The sequence below is a fragment of the Callithrix jacchus genome, chromosome 1 (genome assembly GCF_049354715.1).
Source record: "Callithrix jacchus isolate 240 chromosome 1, calJac240_pri, whole genome shotgun sequence".
Classification (NCBI taxonomy): domain Eukaryota; kingdom Metazoa; phylum Chordata; class Mammalia; order Primates; family Cebidae; genus Callithrix; species Callithrix jacchus.
In genome coordinates this window covers 60,179,668-60,199,603 of record NC_133502.1, presented here as the reverse complement: position 1 = coordinate 60,199,603, position 19,936 = coordinate 60,179,668, and the positions used below count along the sequence as shown (strand labels likewise).

The following is a 19,936-nucleotide window of genomic DNA, read 5'->3' as shown; positions in this document are numbered from 1 at the left end:
TTGAGTCAAAGGGCACAGGGCTAGGCTCCTCACCCATCTAGCTGGACTCTAGCCCCAGGAATGTCCTGCTCCTGAGGGCAGGTGTGTGGCCCTGGATGGGCCCCACTGTGGGGCTGTGGGGCATGTGGGGCTGATCTGCCAGAGCCCTTCCCACCTGGTGCCTGGCCCAGGCACTGCCTGGCACCCAGTGGCCATGTCTTGGCTGGCCTTGTCCCCTGGGTTACAGGGCCAGACCCTGCTGGAAGAGCTCAGGACTAGCCAGATCCTGCCAGGCTCCCCTAGGACCTCAGCGCCTCTCTGCCGCCTGGAGCCAGGCCCGCCTTCTCCATTGTGGTCCTGGCCTCTCCAGGCAGATTTCAGCAGAGGATGCGTGCCCTGGCTTGACTGGCTGCTGCCCCTTACCACTTCCCTTCCTGGCAGGCAGGGTCTCCACACAGCTCCAGATCTCCCCACACAGAGGAAACTGGGCCCCAGCACCTGCCCCAGGAAGGGCTGATGAGCCAGGGCCAAGGGCCTATCTCCCACAGAGTCCTGCCCCTCTCCTGAGCCTGTCCTCGCCACTAAGCCCTGTGTTGGTTTGTGCCCTGAAGCCTCCTGCCCACCCCACAGATGGTCTGGGAGCTGGGCATGGAATCCTCTGCGCACTCTCACCCCACCTGCCCTGCCCTGCCCTGCCCTGAGGGACCATGAGATTTCCCATCAAAGGAGCGTCTCTCGTTGTTTAGGATAAGTGAAAACCAGGAGAGGAAAACAAGAGAGAATCTTTCTCTGTAGGGTAGGGGTGAAGGTGGGTCACTGGGGAGGTGGGGGAATAATAGGCACGCACCCCGGTAAGGATAAGATCCATCACCCAGGGAGTGGAGCTGGGGCTCAGCAACATGGCACTAGGGCTCTTCAGACAAAAGAGCATTTTTTCCATCTGAAATGCAATGTCTCCTCAAGCAACTGAGCCTTGGGCATCCCCTTTGGGACTAGGGACTGGGGCCCAGGATTGCATCACATAGCTGGGGCCTCCTCCTTATAAAGGGCTCCTGGGTGCAGAGGAGGGCAGTGGGAGGAGGAGAATGAAACACAGCCCCTACCTCAGCTCCAGCCCCGGGTCCTCCACCCCACTGGGTCTACCAGATCCTACTCCAGCAGCTCACCCTGTCAGACACAGGCCTGGGTCCATTTTCTATTCTGTCCCCTGGGACACCGGTATCACCTTGTTCTCCTTGTCCCCTTAGAGATCTAGGCCTGAGCCCACCCATTTCATAGACTTTGAAAGTGTGAAATTCTCCCAGGAATTCAGGTGGTTTCCTAGGGATTATTTCAGAATCTCCTCTGTTCTTATAATTTCCCCACACCCTACGTTTTCTACTTTCATCAACCCGGGATAGAGCTTTGAAATTCACAAAACTAAAAAGTATAATGAAAATAGAAATGACATTTTTTAAATTAGGAACATCATTTTGAGTTAGCCAATTATGGAGATTGCTGTAACAAAACCACAAAAACACAAACACTTTGACAAATTATGTTCAAAACAAGAATTAAGCCTTTACTTATTGTCCCATTTCTTCTTACTCTACCACAAATACAGTCCTTACTGTCCTGGGTTTTGGAAGATGTGTGCTCCCACCATAAGCCAGGAGTGGCTTGGGATAATCTGAAGTCCAGCTCCGGTAAGTGGAGAGTGGGTCTGGGCACCCCATGCTTGGCTCAAGTCCAGCGTTCAGCAGCCTCTTCTGATCTCACTCATGTCCTCCATATATACTGTTTGCTTCACACCCTGTCCTGTCCTTCACCTCCTGCCCATGCCAGACCCCTGAGGCCTGATGTCTGGCCTGTACCGGATAGAAAAGATGCTTTGAGCCCTGGAGGAAGTGTTCTCATTGTACTATTAGACATCTTTTGGACAACAGAAACTCAGGATTAGAGATTGCACTGTTTAATCACTATGTGATAAATTTATGTAATACTTGAAAAGTGGCCTTGAAAATAATGTGTATCTTTGTGATGCATTCTACATAGCCTCAATGGGAGTGAGACCATCTGAGTTTATTTGGGTCTGTTCTCATGAATGTGCACTTCAAGAGCATATCTTCTGTCTACAGTCTCTTCCTTTATAATATTGTCACTGGGGAGGCATGACAGTCCCTGACACTCCCTAATGTGGTCAACTGGGTTAACAAGCAAGAGTGGAGACCCCAGGGATGCCTGCTAGGATCATTGAGAAGCATGGGGCTCCTAAGTTCTACTTCAATTGCAGGGACCCTAAGCCTGAGAAGTGGGTCTTGCCTTGACTACGTGATTGGGCTTGGGCACACAAGGAATCACCTGCCATCAGGCCACTGCCAGCTCAGTAGGTGCACTCTGTGTGAGGAACAGGGACTGGAGAGCAGAGGCAACGGGTCTCATTAATTCCACATTTAGGGAAGAGGTTTGTTTAAGGTTCCATTCCTCCTAAAACCTGATGCTCTCCTTTCCGGATAAACAAGAGGAGAGCATAGGTATGGGGGTTCCCAAGCTCTGGTGGACTGTGTCCACCAGACCGCATGCTGCTTTGAACAAGACGGGTGATCTATTGCAATGTCTGCAATGCGGCGGTGTCACCCAGTAGGTATGCACTCTGTCGATGTATGTACATGACTGGCAGCACCTTATCATTTTTAAACGGGTAGAGATGCCACCGTTTTCTGGGGATACGTGCTTCTGGGGGCTCACTATATTTAATGACTGCACCCTGAAAAGTGTTGGTGTCCTCAAGAAGCGCCCCAGAAAGTTCAAAGTGTGCTTTTTCTTTAACAGGCACCTCTTTTTCTTTGTTGTTGCCACCAGGCCGAGGAAACAACACCTGAGACTCACTGCCACCGCCACCAGTGTCATTCCTCTGGCGATGCTCCCCGCCTGGCATTACGAAACTCCCACTCGTCTTCCTGAGCCTGCAGGTTCTGAGTGTCTCGATCCCGTCCCTGACCCTGCCCATTCCCAGGCCTCCTGTCAGACGTTCTCCTTCGGTGGGAATGACCCCGGTGTCTGTCCCAGTCACTGTTCTTAGCTTTCCTGTGTTCCCATTCCCATGGTTCCCTGTGCTGCCGATCCTCCTATCCTCCCTGGGGATGATCCTCACGCTCCTGCTTCACTTTGACTATTGAGTGGTGAGGACTTCGGGTCCTCTTACTCCAAGCAGACTTGCTTCTTCTTATACATACATATATATATATATACACACACCATATATATTCTTGTAGGATTACACACACACACACACACACACACACACACACACACACTGGAATACTACTCAGCCATCAAAAGGAATAAAATAATCACATTTACAACAAGCTGTATGTAACTGGAGATTGTAATTCTAAGCAAAGTAACTCAGGAATGGAAAACCAAACATCGTAATATGTTCTCACTCATAAGTGGGGGCTAAGCTATGAGGATGCAAAGGCATATGAATGATTCAATGGACATTGGGGACGCAGGTAAAGGGTTGGGGGTGTGGTGAGGGATAAAAGACTACAAACTGGGTACAGTATATACTGCTCAGTGATGGTTGCACCAAAATCTCACAAGTCACCACTAAAGAACCTCTCCATGTAACCTAACGCCTATTTCCCCAAAGCCTATGGAAATAAAAAATCTAAACTAAAATAAATAAAGTTACTCCTGAGAAATGAAATAAATAAACAAATAATACCAATTACATTCTTCAATAAATTGAAAATGAAACCAATTCCAAAATGCAAATTAAACCATGGAAGAGTCTGAATAAACAAAGCAGTCCGGAGCAAAAATAACAAAGCTGAAGCTATCATACTACCTAACTTCAAAATATACTCTGAAACTATGGTAACCAAAATAGCAGTATTGGTATAAAAAAACAGATGTATAGACCATTGGAACAAAGTAGAAAACCCAGAAATAAATACATCCACACATTTATATATATCTAATATTTGACATGGTTATCATGAATATGCATTGCAAAAATAATAGCCTCTTCAAAAAATTGTGCTGTGAAAACTAGAAATATATATGAAGAAGAATGAAGCTAGACCCTATCTCTCACCACATAAAAATACCTAAAAATATTTAATATTTAAATATAAGACACCAAATTATAAAACTACTAGAAGAAAACATAGGGGAAAATTCAGGACATTGGTCTAGGCAGATTTTATGGCTGAGACTTTAAAAGAACAAGCAACTAAAACACAAATAGACACCTCCAACTACATTGAACTAAAAATCTCCTGCACAGCAAAGGAGACAATCCACAGAGTAAAGAGAATGGAAGAAAACATTTGCAAACTATTCATCCAGCAGAAGACTAATATTCAAACTACACAAGGAACTCAATTTGCAGGCAAATGCCTGAATGGTTCATTTAAGGAAAGATCTGAAAAGTGGGGTGACTACTCAGCTCCGTAGGAAAGATGCCTCTAATTTTTTTTGGCCACTGGCTCAGGTCATTTGTGTGGTTGTTTCATCTTTAATGCCCAGTTAGCAATATTTATTGTGTCATTTATGTTAAAATTGAACTAGTTAAATAAAAGGTGGTCAAGGTTGGTCCATAAAGTGGTCTTGCAGGCAGATAAACAGAACTGTAGGTTTCATTTCGGTATTTCTTGTTGTTTCTATAAAAATCTTTTTACTTCTGTCACTGCGCCAGAGACTTACATGTTTATGTAGCAATTTGGCGTATTTTTCTGTTTTGTATTTGTGTATGATGAGAGGGACAGATAAGAGTGAGGGATGTCTTTTTCTTGTCTTAAAACTAGTTTATATTGTAACTATAGCCGTTTTTTCCATAGATATTTGTGATTAAGGAATCACTTTCCTATATAATCAATATCTGAACTGTATCAGGAAACTCCCTCCACCTCTTACCCTGCATGTAATAAAAGTAACACATGCCTTCTATTTTTCCAAGATTCTAAAGCTCCTTTTTTTTGACAGTAAGTACACACGAGGGCATGTCATTGTTAGAGAGAGGATCCATGTGAATGACAAATACTAATGTGCTGAGGAGAGGAAGTACCATAAAACAACTGTTTCTCCATCTGTGTAACACTTGTCCTCTGTGCCAAAAAGGAAAATTACAGAGATGCAATACAATTTTAAGATGAAAGAAACCCAAGCGATTAAACATGAGGTCTGTGTCCACATTTACACAATTAAAACTTCTGTTTCTAAAATTTCATGTTTTAATTTTCTTACTGGTTGAATGTCATGTGTATATTTTCAAGTAAATTACTTAATAGATGATCTAACTGGAAGCACCACTCACTAAAATTACAAAATTTGTTTTCAGAGTGCTTCTACACCAACATTCTTATCTTCTGAGATAAATTAGTATTTCACTTTTTGAAGGCTTTGACTTATATAATACAGTGAAGAAAATAACAGAATCATTTTCAGATCTATACTTTATAAAAATTTTCACAATTATGAACTCAAAATTGTTTTACTATTTTAAGGAAATATTAATACTACATATTAATACATTTATTAGCTTACCAAACATTCATATAAAATATAGAAAATTGCTGTATTTTGTATAACCTAAAATATCTAAAATAAAGGTAGATTCAAGTGTAAAACCAGGTTGATGAAGCAAGGAAAGTACAAAGTAGTTTGGAAGCAACATTACCTCAATCAAGCTCAAACTTTTTATTTTAGAATTAATGATCCTGGGGTCTAAAGAAGTAAAATAGCTTGTCTTAAATAATACAGCTGGTTATTTGAACAACTAGTAATAGAACCATTATTCTGAAGTATTTCTATAATTATTTCTATTAAAAATGTACATTCTATACTGTAACTTCCAAAAGAATGAGAAATTAAGAATTATATCTAATTTTAACAATGGACATCAAATCAATATAACTGACTTGTGGTCAGGACATTTCTCCACAGTTTTTTTTTTTTTTTTTTTTTTGGTTCCTTTAGAGTTTGAGGCAGGACTTGGCATCAGGAAGTGACCCAGATAAGAGAAAAGACTATGCAGCAGACTCTCAATCTCTTACAAATACATCACTGCTGGAGTACTTAATTCATACCATGGAATAGGACCAGAAATCACATCACTCCATTTTCACCACCAGCTTCCAAACTTAAGTCATTCAGATACTTTTTTCCCCTCCTTGGGAACTATTTCTAAAGAAGCTATCCCATAATATACGTGAGCGGGAAAGGAGGATTCAAATTTTCAGAAGGTGATTTAGAAAAGATTGAGGAAAAATTATCAAAAATTAGAAAATGGTGGGTATAAAAGTAATGCTGAAGAGATACCCCAAATCACTTTCATCAGAGGATGCAGAGCAATCATCAGTATATGTATCCTTTGGTGACACAAATTCCTACCTTCTTCTGTCTCTTACTCCTTTTCCATATTAAAATACAACTGTTTCTCACCTTCTATTCCTTCTTCATCGTTATTTTTGTGTTTAATTTTTAATCTCCTAATCTTGCAAGTACCTGCTTCTGCTTTTTCTTTTTTTTCAGACAAAACCCCTTGTTTTTATTTATTTTTTTAAATTTAAGATTGAATCAGGCTATGACAACAATATTGGAAATTCCACAGAGAACTGCAGGCTTTTGTTATTAAAAGACTGTTGATGGAAAATTTGACCTTTACCTCTTATGAACTGAATAGAGGTTTCAAGAATTTTTGCCAGCACACTGTCATTCACAACAACCTTCTAGATAATTATTTTCTACCTTTTCCTACAGAAGGTAATATTCACTTACCAGAAGGCCATCACCAACACTGAATGACAAAGCTTCAGAGCTCAAAAGTAATCAGAACTCAGAAATTAGGATAATTAGTTCAAAGCTTGATTTAAATGTTTGAAGAACAGCAGAAACAAAATAATATAACACCAAATATAATATTATAGTCTCTATGAGGTAATAACTCATTAGCTACAACCACCTAAGACTGAAATTTTCTGTACCCAGTTTGTATTAGTACAATGCCCTCATTCTTAATGCTTCTTAGGGCATCACAGGTTTCAGAAATTAATGTTTTTTAGCATTCCACAGTAATGATCACTTTCAAAAACTACAATATACATCTGCGTGTTACACTGCATACAACACAAACATTTAGCCCCGAATAATAGAATACAAAAAGCTATACAGGACAAAACAGTACAGAACTTTTGAGTGTCCCCTTTTCCCAATTGTTAACAGGTAGTACTTTTTCTAAAGAGAAAGTGACAAAAAAATCTGAAATTTCTGCATCCAATGTTTGACTCCAATTTTCTACTTTATCGTCTCCTGGGACCACCATACTCTGATGCAGTTCTGGTTTTCATGTTTGAGTTTGAACATGCTGAAGAGTCACCCGAGCCTCCACAAAGGGGTGAGTAAACGCGACTATTCTATGTGCCAGATTAGGAGGGAGGATAGGACGGGTAGTACCAGGAGTCTGAGAATGGTGTTGCCGCTCAATGGGTGCCACATAAATATCCTAATATTCCACCTGTTCCCAAGCCAGTCCAGCACCCTGGTCCTGAATTTTCATAATCTCGTTGCCCTGCAAAAGCACTACCAAAACCAGAAGTTGCACCAGGGCCAGTATTCTGCGGTCCTGTGAACTCAGACTTAAAGTCTCGGGGAACAGGTCCTGCTGAGTTAGTGAATCTCTGTTAACGGTGGGGAAATGGAGGATACTCAGAATACGGTGGAGGAGAGTACTGCTGATCACTCGGAACAGCTTATAGACTACAAAGGCAATCCTGAGGAGCATCACGATGGTAATTAATCCACCCATGCTACAGGAATCCGCCGAGTACCACTTGTAATAATAATCAGAGAAAGAGGCACAACCGTGCTGCTTTCCAGACTCCTTCAGTGTCTGCAGGCCGAGTTCCGCATAATCTAAATCATACCCCAAACCACAGGAGCCTCTTGGTACATACTGGTCTTCAGAGGACTCATAGCCTTCACAGATCACCACAATATTCCCAAATTTGTATGCAATATCTAAGTCGGTCTTACCTTTTCTCAGCGTTGTTCCAGCCCAGGGCAGTGTCCGCGGTCAGCAGAAACCAATGCACGCTGAGGAGCAGGCAGTCCCCGTCAGCTCCCGGCCTGCAGTCTGTGGCCATCGCGCTGGGTGAAGACGGCACCGGGCTGTCAGGCGCCTGCGTGCCCAACGCGGGTGACGTAGCGCGCGCTACGCTACGCTGCGCTGCGCGGCGATACTGGCAGTTCTAGGGGCGGTGAAGGGAAGGGCTGCTTCTGCTTTTTCAAAAGAAGACTTACAAGGTAAAAAACAAATTTTTAAAGTTAACCTTCTGCCGTTGCTACTCATCTCTAATCTCCAGTTTCAGCAGCTGTTTTCATACCCCAAATGCTGGCAAAATGAATGAAAGCATAGGAAAAGGAAAGGAGAATATAATCATCCGTGAAGATTTAGCAGGAAGACTATTCAAGCAGAGAAAGAGTCAACTCTCTCTATTTTCCTATCTCCTCTTCCTATACACTACATACTTAAAAATGTAACAAGTACTTGTCACTGGTCTCAGCCTTCACATGTTCACATGTCTAGTTAATTAGAAACAAAGCAAAATAAGCTAATGTGGGAAATAGAAGATTAAAACTCAGTTTTACTAATCCGTGCATATCTAGCCCTTAGGGGATTAGTGGAATACTTAGAGATATATGGAAGATAAGAGTGTGAGAAAAGAGGCCGGGCGCGGTGGCTCACGCCTGTAATCCCAGCACTTTGGGAGGCGGAGGCAGACGGAGCACGAGGTTAAGAGATCGAGAGACTCACCCTGGCCAACATGGTGAAACCCCATCTGTATTAAAAAAAAAAAAAAAAAAAAAAAAAAAAATTAGCTGGGCGTGGTGGCGCGCACCTGTCGTCCCAGTTACTTGGGAAGCTGAGGCTGGATAATTGCTTGAACCAGGGAGGGGAGGTTGCAGTGAGCAGAGATTGCGCCATTGCACTCCAGCCTGGGTGACAGAGTGTGAAGAAAGAACGTCCTACAATGCTTTTTCCTGCTTAGAGAGATGTGCAGGGACACAGGGCAAGAGGAATGATCCCTTCTAATTATAGGTTTCTTCTTTGGATACATGTCCTACAAAATTTATGTAAAACAATGGCAATTTTTTAGAATTTTGGAGAAAGGGTGAGGTATTATAGTAGGATTAGCGGGGCCCACATTCAATTCTGTTTTAGTTAGAAATTGATAGCAAAGAAAGGTAATCCAAAATATATTTTTAAAAATCTATTCATTCCGATTGGTTGTTTAGATAATCTCCATTTTTTTCTATAAGAAGCAATGCTGAAATATGTTTTCATGTACAAACATGGTAAAATTTTCTCAAAGATGTAGTCTTAAAGTTTTTTAGATTGTGGGGCATAAGCATCTATGAATATTGTATAAACTATCAAGCTATCTTTATTTATTTATTTATTTTAAAAAGAAGGGAAAACAAGAAAAAGAGGGAAAAAGGAATATTACTTCATTCCTAAAATGGGTTTCAATAATGGCCGATCAATATTTTGAGTGTTTAAAGTGGTTAATGCATATTTTATGTGTTTAAAATGGAGACCTCTATTGTGTTTATTTGTTCTGGCTCTGAGTTGAAGTCCTGGATATTGTTATCAATTTGTTGTCTCGTTGAATGTAAATCTCATTATGTGTCTTATGTATCTGGGTGTTAAGATCTCTTATTGTTACATTAATCCTTTTACCCTTGCATCCTTGTAGCTTTGAAAACTATTTTATTAAGTGTGAGAATTGCAACTCCTGCTTTTTATTTATTTATTTTTGCTCTCCATTTGGTTGGTGAGTTTTTTTCCATCCCCTTGTTTTGAGTCTTTGTATATCTTTAGATATATCGTTAGATTTTGTGGATAATGTATATTTTGTGTGTTTAAAATGGAGAGCCCTATTGAGTTTATTTGTTCTGGATCTTAGTTCCAGTCCCGGATATTGTTATCAATTTTCTGTCTCGTTGAATCTAAATCTCATTATGGGTCTTATGCATCTGAGTGTTAAGATCTCTCATTATTACATTAATCCTTTTATCCTTGTATCCTTGTAGCTTTGAAATCTATTTTGTCAAATGTGAAAATTGCAACTCCTGCTTTTTATTTATTTATTTTTGCTCTCCATTTGGTTGGTACGTTTTTTTTTCCAACCCTTTATTTTGAGTCTATGTATATCTTTGGATATACCGTTAGATTTTGTCTGTCTCTTATGATTGGGAGATTTGGTTGATTTAAATTTAGGGTTGCTGCCATTTGATATTAACTGGCTATTTTGTCCTTTCGTTGATAAAAATTCTTCTTTATGTTAATGCTCTTTACTTTTTGGTATATTTTTAGAAAGGGTCATACTGGTTGTTCCTTTCTGTGTATAGTGCTTCTTTTAGAAGTTCTTGTAAAGCAGGCCTGGTGGTAATAAAATCTCTGAGTACTTGCTTGTTCCTAAAAAATTTTATTTTTCCTTCAAATGTAAAGCTTAAATTGGCAGGATATGAAATTCTGGGCTGAAAGTTCTGTTGATTAAGTATATTGAATATTGGCCCCCACTCTCTTCTAGCTTGTAGGGTTTCCGTTGAGAGATCTGCTCTAAGCCTAATAGGCTTACCTTTATGGGTAACTTGATCTTTCTCTCTGGCTGCCCTTAATATTTTCTCCTTCGTTTCGATCTTGGTGAATCTAACGATTATGTGCCTTGGGGTTGGTCTTCTTGAGGAATATCTTTGTGGTGTTCTCTGTATTGCCTGGGGTTGAATAGTGTCTTGCTTTGCTAAATTAGGAAAATTTTCCTGGATAATGTCCTGGAGAGTATTTTCCAGCTTGAATTCATTCTCTCCGTCACATTCAGGTACACCAATCAAGCGTATATTAGGTCTTTTCACATAGTCCCATATTGCTTGGAGATTTTGCTCATTCCTTTTTATCCTTTTTTCTCTATTCTTGTCTTGTCGTTTTGTTTCATTAAGTTGATCTTCGACCTCTGATACCCTTTCTTCTGCTTGATCCATTCGGCTGTTTAAGCTTGTACATATTTCACTAAATTCTCGTGTTGTATTTTTCAACTCCATAAGTTCATTTATATTCCTCTCTATATTGTCTATTCTTTTCAACATTTCATCTAACCTTTTTTCCAAGTTCTTAGTTTCTTTACATTGGGTTAGAACAAGTTCCTTTAACTCCCAGAAGTTTCTTATCATCCACCTTTTAAAGCCTACTTCAGATAATGGAACACAGTCCTTTTCCATCAGGGCTTGTTCCGTTACTGATGAGTATGAGTCCTTTTCCATCAGGGCTTGTTCAGTTGCTAATGAGTCCTTTTCCATCAGGGCTTGTTCCGTTGCTGATGGGTTCTGATTTTGAGTATACTCGGCCTTCTTAAGCTGTTTTTTTCCCTTCATTGTAGATGACCCGCCTTTCTAATTAGTTTTCTGAGTCGACGTCCGACTTATTGATTCCCAGTGCTGGGATCCGAGCAACCCACTGTGGCGGCCTAAATAGCAGCGATAAGACTGACGGTGCTCTTCTGCCTGGGAATTTCTGGTCTGGTTTCCGTCTTGAGTCCACAACAAGCGGCTCTGAGTTCCCGGAGCTCCAAACTCCGGTCAGTAGGGGAAGCAGTCCCGTTGGCTCTGCATGAAGAGCTGCTGCGCCGAGATGCCGGCAAACCGTTTCGGCGGCCACAAGAGTCACGCTGGCGACCCGTGGGGCTCCTCCACTGGGAATCAGCTGATCGGTGAGTGATGAAAATTCGTCTAAAAGTGTGGCGTCGTCTCGTTCTCTGGGCTTTCACTGGGAGCTACAATCCTGAGCTGTTAGTGGTCGGCCATCTTGGATCGATCTCCTCCTTGAGCCCCTTACCGGGGCCAGCTCAAGCTATCTTTAAAACTGTAGTAACAATTTGTGTAATCTATGAACAGTCAAGAGAATTATTTCTCCAATATTTACCAAAATTTTTAATGTCCAACTTTTGCCATTCTGATGGATAGGGAAGAATGTCCTGTAGGTTTAACTTATAGTTCCATAATTAATAATGGAACTTATCATCTTTTACAAGTTTATTTTCTCACGGCTTACATATTAATTTTCTTTGATCTTTTTTCTACACTTGAAATTCTTATTATGAACATATATTTTCATGTTAAATACATAACAAAAATGATTTTCTTGTCTAGCTGGCATTTTTATCTTGTTCATGAAGGCTTTTGACAGATGAAATAATTTTATGTTTAATATTGTTAAATACATCAATGTTTCCTTGAAGGGGGGTGTGTGTGTGTGTTCACTTAAGAATATCTTCTCTTCCTGAAAATTATATAAATATTACCATTTATTTTATTCTATTTAGGATGTGCTTTTAATTTTTTAATAGACTTAGAATTTATACTGTGCATGGCAATATATACTCACATACCCTTGTAACTTACTATTTTACCATGTAAAATATTATCTCAATAACATTCTTGAATGGTCCACCATTTTCTGCCTCAACAAACTATTAACAAAATCAAGTATGTCTTGCATTAGCTTTGGGATAATTTTTGTTTCTTTGCATTTTGTCTGCATATGTATCACCTTTTCTTCGTTCATACCACTAAATGTTCTTCAGCTGGAAATTATAGATGAGGTGTTTTGACTTACTGAAATATGAAAAAAAAAACTCTCTAATTTGATTTAAAATATCAGAGAGCCTTCAAGACAGTAAAGGAACTGTTGGCCCAACCAAGATCCTAGAAGGGAGGAAAGCGATGAAAGTATGATTCATCCGTGTGCATCATTTCCATTTGAAATAATAGTTATTGCCTAAAGCAGTGTTTGAGAATCTGAGAATCTGAAAAGTATTTTCAAAGAATTGTATGTGCGGAGGCTATATTTTAGGTAAAGTCTATACAGAAAGATCTGTGCTAAAGGCCCTAGCATAAATTGGGTTCCTAAGTGTCTATATCTAAAAAATAAAAGCAAACTAGAAATATATCCCATAAGAACTAAAGCTTAGGTTTAAATCAACTCTATAATTGATTAATTCTTTGAAGACTGATAAGTATCTAAGCATAAGTTACCACAACATGTGTAAAAATATAACTTCTGTGAAGAAAAGTAGTATCATTAACAGTCTTAATATATCTTTGTAATATTTAATGACCAAACATATAAAGAGACATTTGCCTGAAATAAAAGAAAAAGCAAAAATAAACCATTGAAATACATGCAAGGATAAGCTAGACAGTGTTGTCATCAGGCACATCTTTTTTTAAAAAAGAATATAAAATGATGATAAAAAGATTTATAAAATGGTAATTTGGGGTAGAAAATTGAAAGTATATTAAAATGATATAACTGAGTACTGTAATAAATGAAATTTAAAACTCAGAAAATGGGTTTAGGAGCATAATGCCTAAGCTGACAATAATTCAATGGGAATTGGAATACAGGTCAAAAGAATATATTCAGACTGAAGCAGAGAAAAGGCAGCAAGAAAATAAAGACAAAAATAAGAGACAAAGGCAAATAGTGAGAAATATCACACATATATTTTTGTAGTTTCAAAAAGAGAGAAAAAAATCGGCACAGTAATATTGAAAGAGATAATGGTTTGGAATTTTCAAGATCTTTTAAAATTATCAATGTTATAAATACAAAGAACACTGCTAGACATACACATCTGAGAAAAACTGAAACAAAGTAACAACTTTAACAAGAGCCAAAGACATGTTATCTATAACTGTCTCCTAATAAACAATAGAAGCCAGAAAATAATGGAAGGATATGTTGAAAGTGCTAAAAAAAAAATGACTTGCAATTAACAATTCTTTACCTGAAGCCTAAGAAAATATATCAGAGGTAAAATTCATATTTTTAAGGAAATTTAAAAAAGGAAAAACTAAAAATATTTGTCCGTCCCAGCACAGAATCAAAGGAAATAATAAAAAGTGTTTTCTCTATAGACAAAAAATAGTATCAGATGGAAGGGTGATATGCGGGAAAAAGTAAAAGCCAAAGAAAGTATAAATATCTGGATTGAATGAACACTAAATGAAACTAACTTTATAACATAATAATATGGTATTGGAAAGTCTAAAGTGCACATTATGTTAAAATAAACAACAATGACGTATATATTGAGAGATGATAAAAGATCTTAAGTAGTTTGCATTTTTAGTAAGTGGTAAAGTATTAATATTAAATCTGATGTCATGATTTATGTTGCAATCTCTAGGATAACAAGTAATAGAAAGTGAAGAATGTATAACAATAATCCAATAACAAAGTGATGACAAGATCAAATCTGCACATATCAATATTAACCTTGAATACAAATAGGCTAAAATAAAATTAATAAATCTATATGCTAGTTTTTATAAATATCAGTTATGTACATATACGACAGCCAAGACAAATCAAGGAAACTGGGAGTAAGTACAAACAAATTAGAAAAGAAGGCTACATAAAATGTTTTGCCAAAAATATACCTGAAAATTTAGTTGAAATGCACAACATTCAAGAAAAAAACTTGCCCAAATAAAATCTGAGTATTCTGTATTTATTAAAATATTCAAAATTACAAATATTCCTTTGAAAACATCATTAATCAATGATAGCTTCCCTGCTGAATTCTACATTTAAGAAATTAATTGTGTAAACTCTACAGAAACTCTTCCAGAGAAGAGAAAGTGAACACGAACTTCTTATTTGAGTTTAGTATAAACTTGATACCATTAATATAGCCCAATATTTCATTTACCCATATATGGCAAAGTTGTTGATAAAATATTAGCAAATTCAATCCCCATTATCGAAACAATGTTGAATAGAAATGTTAATACAAGTATCCTTTTCTCATTTCCAATTTCAAGAGAACTTTTTCATTATTTCATTATTAAGAATGACAATTGCTGTAGAATTTTTGTAGCTTTATTGGATGAATACATTTACTTTAGATCTAAGTTTCCAAAATCTTTTATAATGACTGATTATTGAATTATTGAATGCATTTTTGGATGCATTGAAATAATCATATCTTTTTATTAACTGCATTAAGAGAAAAAGCAAAAACAGTTAAAAGAGAAGCATGAAAACTATTATTCAAACATGACTTGATTTTCTGAATTGAATATCAAATGAATCCACATATAAACAATGAAAAGTAATAAGGGTATATATATGCAAAGCCAATACATAAAATATGTTGAGTTTTAATACTGAATTATTAGCCTGAAAATACTTAAGATAGCAACAAAACACTGAGAAAATTAACCAATTAAAAGTTGAAAAGAATTCTGCTTAGAACACTATAAAATACTACTGATAATAAATGAAAAATATATAAGTAAGAAGATATACATGGTTATGAAATAGAATACTTAATATAATGGATAAGTTATTTCTTCCCAAATATGTCTATAGATTCAGCACAGTCACAGACCTAACCACAGAATTTTTTGAATGGAACAAGGTAATTTTAAATTTATATAGAATAAAAAGAGCCAAAGTAGAAGGGTTTATTTTAACAAATAGTAAGGGTTATTATAAAGCTATGATAAATATTGGCAGTAGGATAGACAAATAGACCAATGAAATATAATACAATATAAAGTTCTTTCACATAGGAAAGTTCACTAGATTTGTGACAAGTTTTATGAAGTTTAATAGAAGAAATGGATGGTCTTCTCAAACACTGGTGCAAGATGGAATGGATGTCCATAGAGTAAAATTTGAATCTTAACCACTAACTCATAACATACATTAAAATTATTTCCATGCAAACTATGTATTAAATATAAAAGGTAGGCATTTAGCTTTTACAGTTCATAAAACTCCTAGAAGGTAAACTAGGTTAATATCTTTATGACCTCAAGTAAGAATATTTTCTTAACCTAAGCACAGTAAAAGCATTAACCAGATTGGAAAATAATAATGAATTAGACAATACAAGTAAGAACTCTGTTTATCAAGAATCAAGAACCCCAAAAACTAGTTGAGAGCGTGATGGGAAGGGGAAGTCATACAGGTCTCATGATACCCTTCTCCCTTTGGAGTTTAGGCACAATTGACCATTAAAACAGAGTTTTTTAGGCTGATGAAACAGACTCTTTGTAGCAGTAAGATACCACATTGTAACCTGACTCGTCTAGTGTCATTGGTGTAGGCAAATAACAGGTCTAATGGAAATCAAATAATTTTCCCCAAAATATATTTATTTGATATATACTACAATGGCCCTGCAAAGCTGTCTCTTGAAGGGGACATTTTCATTTATAGAGAATCTCCAGGCTGGACATGGTGGCTCAAGCCTGTAATCCCAGCCCTTTGGGAGGGCAAGGCAGGCCAATCACTTGAGGTCAGGAGTTTGACAACAGCCTGGCCAACATGACAAAATACCATCTCTACTAAAAATACAAAAATTAGCCAGGCATGGTGGTGTGGGCCAGTATCCCAACTAATTGGGAGGCTAAGGCTGAGGCTGAGTCAGAAGAATCGCTTAAACCTAGGAAGCGAAGGTTGCAGTGAGCCAAGATTGTGCCACTGCACTCTAGCCTGAGGGACAGAGTGAGACCCTGTCTTGAAAAAAAAAAAAAAAAAAAAAGAAAAAAGGAGAATCCGCTTCCCAGATTAGATCTTTCCAGAAAGTCTGACACCTTTTAAGGTCTAATAAGAGATATTCACTGTCTGTTCTCTCTAGGCCTACTTTCTGGAGGTTTCATGTACCCAACAAGATCCTTGGCTTCCACAGCCTCATTAAACAGCGTTTCTTCATATTGAATTCAACTTTTTGGTGAGGGCTTAACTCTTTCAACCAATTGCCAATCATTAAATCTTTGAATCCGCATCTTGAAGCACTGGCTTCAAGATGTCCCACCTCTCTGGCCCAAAACAATATATACCTTACATGTATTGATTAATATATTTGCCTGTAATTGCTGTCTCCCTAAAACTATAAAATCAAGCTGTAACCCAACCACTTTTGGCATATGTTCTCAGGACCTCTTGAGGCTGTGTCATCGGCTGTGGTCTTAACCTTGGCAAAAATAAACCTCTAAATTGACTGATACCTGTCTCAGATACTTTTTCATTAATAAAATAATATCCAAGTTACTTCTAATTTGTTTTTGACAGGGAGTGGCTATCCATCAAATCTGGTCCTCATCTGTCATCTGTTTTCATGGGAATTTTTGGAGAAATTTTTTCATAATTTTCAAGGTTTCATATTTTAACAATCACAAAAGTTTCAGAAATTTGGATATTTGAAAGAACTCACAAAAATCGATACAGCGTGTACATCTAAGAGTTTTCATTAGAAGTCAAAGGATAAGCTAGAGCAAGAAAGAGCATATAGGCAAGCATCTGAGGCTGTAGAAGTATCTAGGTGGAAGTGTACTTGGGCCCCTATTCATACCTGAACACACTTCTCCAGTTTGAATCAAGAAAATCTGTCCTTCAGGAAAGCTCAAGGCATGTGTTCCCAGTGGAGTCATTTATGGCTTTCTGGTCAAGCCAGGCTGTCTAACAGATTATGCTGGGTGAAGACTGTCAGTAAACAAACTGGCCCTGGGGGCTGCTAGGGAAGTTACAAACTAAACAGCATGCTGTAAACCTTACTGCCCTTATTTTATCTAAGAGTCTACGCCAGAAATTTTTAAATCCCCAAAGAAAAGGATAGAGCATTCCCAGTCCAGCTGCTAAATAACCCTATTTTACACAACTCAAATATTTTAGATAGGAATTTACTTTTCTTTATCTAGCTCACTGCTCAAAATATACTTTTTAATGTGAGAAGTTACATCTTTATTCCTCTTAAACTTAGTCTTTACATAACTTGTTTTTAATAGCAGATGAACGTATGACAAAAAAGTGTGTATTCTAGACATAGTTAAATAAAAGCTTAGATGGTTAGGTGGGCTGATATATCACCCCTTCTTGATGCTTTTGTCACATATGCTTTCTTTGTCTCTAAGACTTCATTGCTTATTTTTCAGACCTTTTCATTCTGTCCCAAAAATCTCAACTCTGTATTACACTTTTAAATTATTTTAGCTCTCAGTGTTTCAATTTCACTGTTTTTCAGCTCTTCAATGTTCTTTCTCCTCTGTTCAATATGCTGTTGAGCCCTTAATTTTAATTATTGCATTATTATTTTTATAATTTTCATTTCTTTGGTTAACTTCTTTACAGTTTTTTTTTTTTTTTTAACTTCTCAGATTGTGAGACATCTGGAAACTATTTTGCTTTGTAGAATTATTCTCCTTGATTTCTTAGACTCTTAACTTTTGGTAGTTTTAGAATCTGAAAATTCTTAAAGGAAACAAACAGTAGACATCTCCTTCCAGGTGCATTTTTAAGTAAGAAAGATAAAATTAAGCCTCCCCACTTAAATCGCAAAGCAGACTTATTTACAAGAAAATGGTTTTCATATATTGACTAATGTGCAGTTCATGATAGTAATCCTCAAAGAAGGGAAATAAATGAAGTGAGCCCCACAACTGTCCTAGCTTCCTACTTGAACATTTTGTCAAGCTCCTAAACTACCTGAGTTGAGGAGACAGAGTCTGGGGAGACAAAATGTGAGGTGACAATTGGAAAATGAAGAGGACTAGAAATGTTAAGGCAAAGTACCCAGGAGGGAGAAAACTACACAGAGACAATGTCACAGATATTTGCATACGGTTCTCCTCAAATCTTCAGCTGAACTAATCAGCACATCTGTATGAACAAACGATTGAGGCCTGAGAAATAACTCCATGAAAGGAAGAAAGAGCAATCTTTACAGGGCATAGGTAGGGCTCATTTAAGCTTACCTGATGGTTGGTGTGCTTTTGAGTACAAAAGGGGGAGTGCCAAATCTTTTAGGTAGTAGATAAGAAGTTGAGGGTAGACAAAACAAAAACAACAGCAACAACAAAACACCAACACCAAACTTTTCAGAAGAGTGTTAATTTTAACAGAAAATAAAAATGAAAACAGTAAGTCTGTGAAAAAAAAAAAAAAATGCATACAAGAGACAATGGAGTCTGGAACTAAGAAAGTGGGACTCAGTAAGAGATAAGTGACAGTAGTAGTAATAAGGGGATGTGGTCACTGTTTAATATGTGGACAAAGGGGCTTTTATTCTAGTGAATGAAGAAAGATTGTGTACTTCATCATAACAGTTTTATTAAATGAGAAACAGATTGGGGTGGGAAACTAAGGGATTATTTTTGCATGTGTTAAGTTTGAACTGTGGGATGTCCAGCTAAAAATATCAAGTAAACAGTTGGATTTAAATGCCTGGAAATCACGACTGAGGTCTACACCAATAATATTCTTCCTTCAAATACATAATCATGTTTGGTCAGTAAAATTATGTGAAATACAGTTGACTCTGGAACAAGGACCCTTATGCACTCAAAAATCTCCGTATAACTCCCTATTCCTCCAAAACTTGACCATTAAGAAGCTACTGTTGCCCTGAAACCTTACCTATAACATAAACAACATATATTTTGTATGTTTTATATGTTATATAGTATATTCTTCCACTAAATTAAGCTAGGTAAAAGAAAATGATAAGAAAAGCTTAAGGAAGAGGAAATATATTTACTATTGATTAAATGAAAGTGGATCATCATAAAATTTTTCATCCTTGTCATCTTCACATTGAACAGTCTGAGGAGGAGGAAGAGCAGGGGTTGGTCTTTCTGTCTCAGGAAGGCAGAGGCAGAAGCGGTGAAGAAGGTGGAAGGGGAGGAGAGTGTTAGGCACTCTCAGTGTAACTTTTATTGAAAAAGATTGACATATAAATGGATCCCTGTGGTTCAAACCCATGTTGTGCAATTATCAATTGTATTAAGGCATTATTTCAAATGTTAGTAGATACATCTTGGGCAAATATATAGCAATAACCTTAATATCTAACAAAATGTATGATATATATCAAGAAACTCTGGCAATAGTATTATTACGATG

The 19,936-nt window shown here is 37.7% G+C and overlaps 2 pseudogenes; both read right to left on the bottom strand.

Annotated features, from left to right (window-relative positions):
- Position 1: 1 nt before the first annotated feature.
- On the bottom strand, positions 2-4,969 carry LOC144578618 (smad nuclear-interacting protein 1 pseudogene; annotated as a pseudogene).
- A 576-nt stretch (positions 4,970-5,545) lies between these two features.
- On the bottom strand, positions 5,546-8,124 carry LOC144579036 (store-operated calcium entry-associated regulatory factor pseudogene; annotated as a pseudogene).
- Between the last annotated feature and the right edge of the window lie 11,812 nt (positions 8,125-19,936).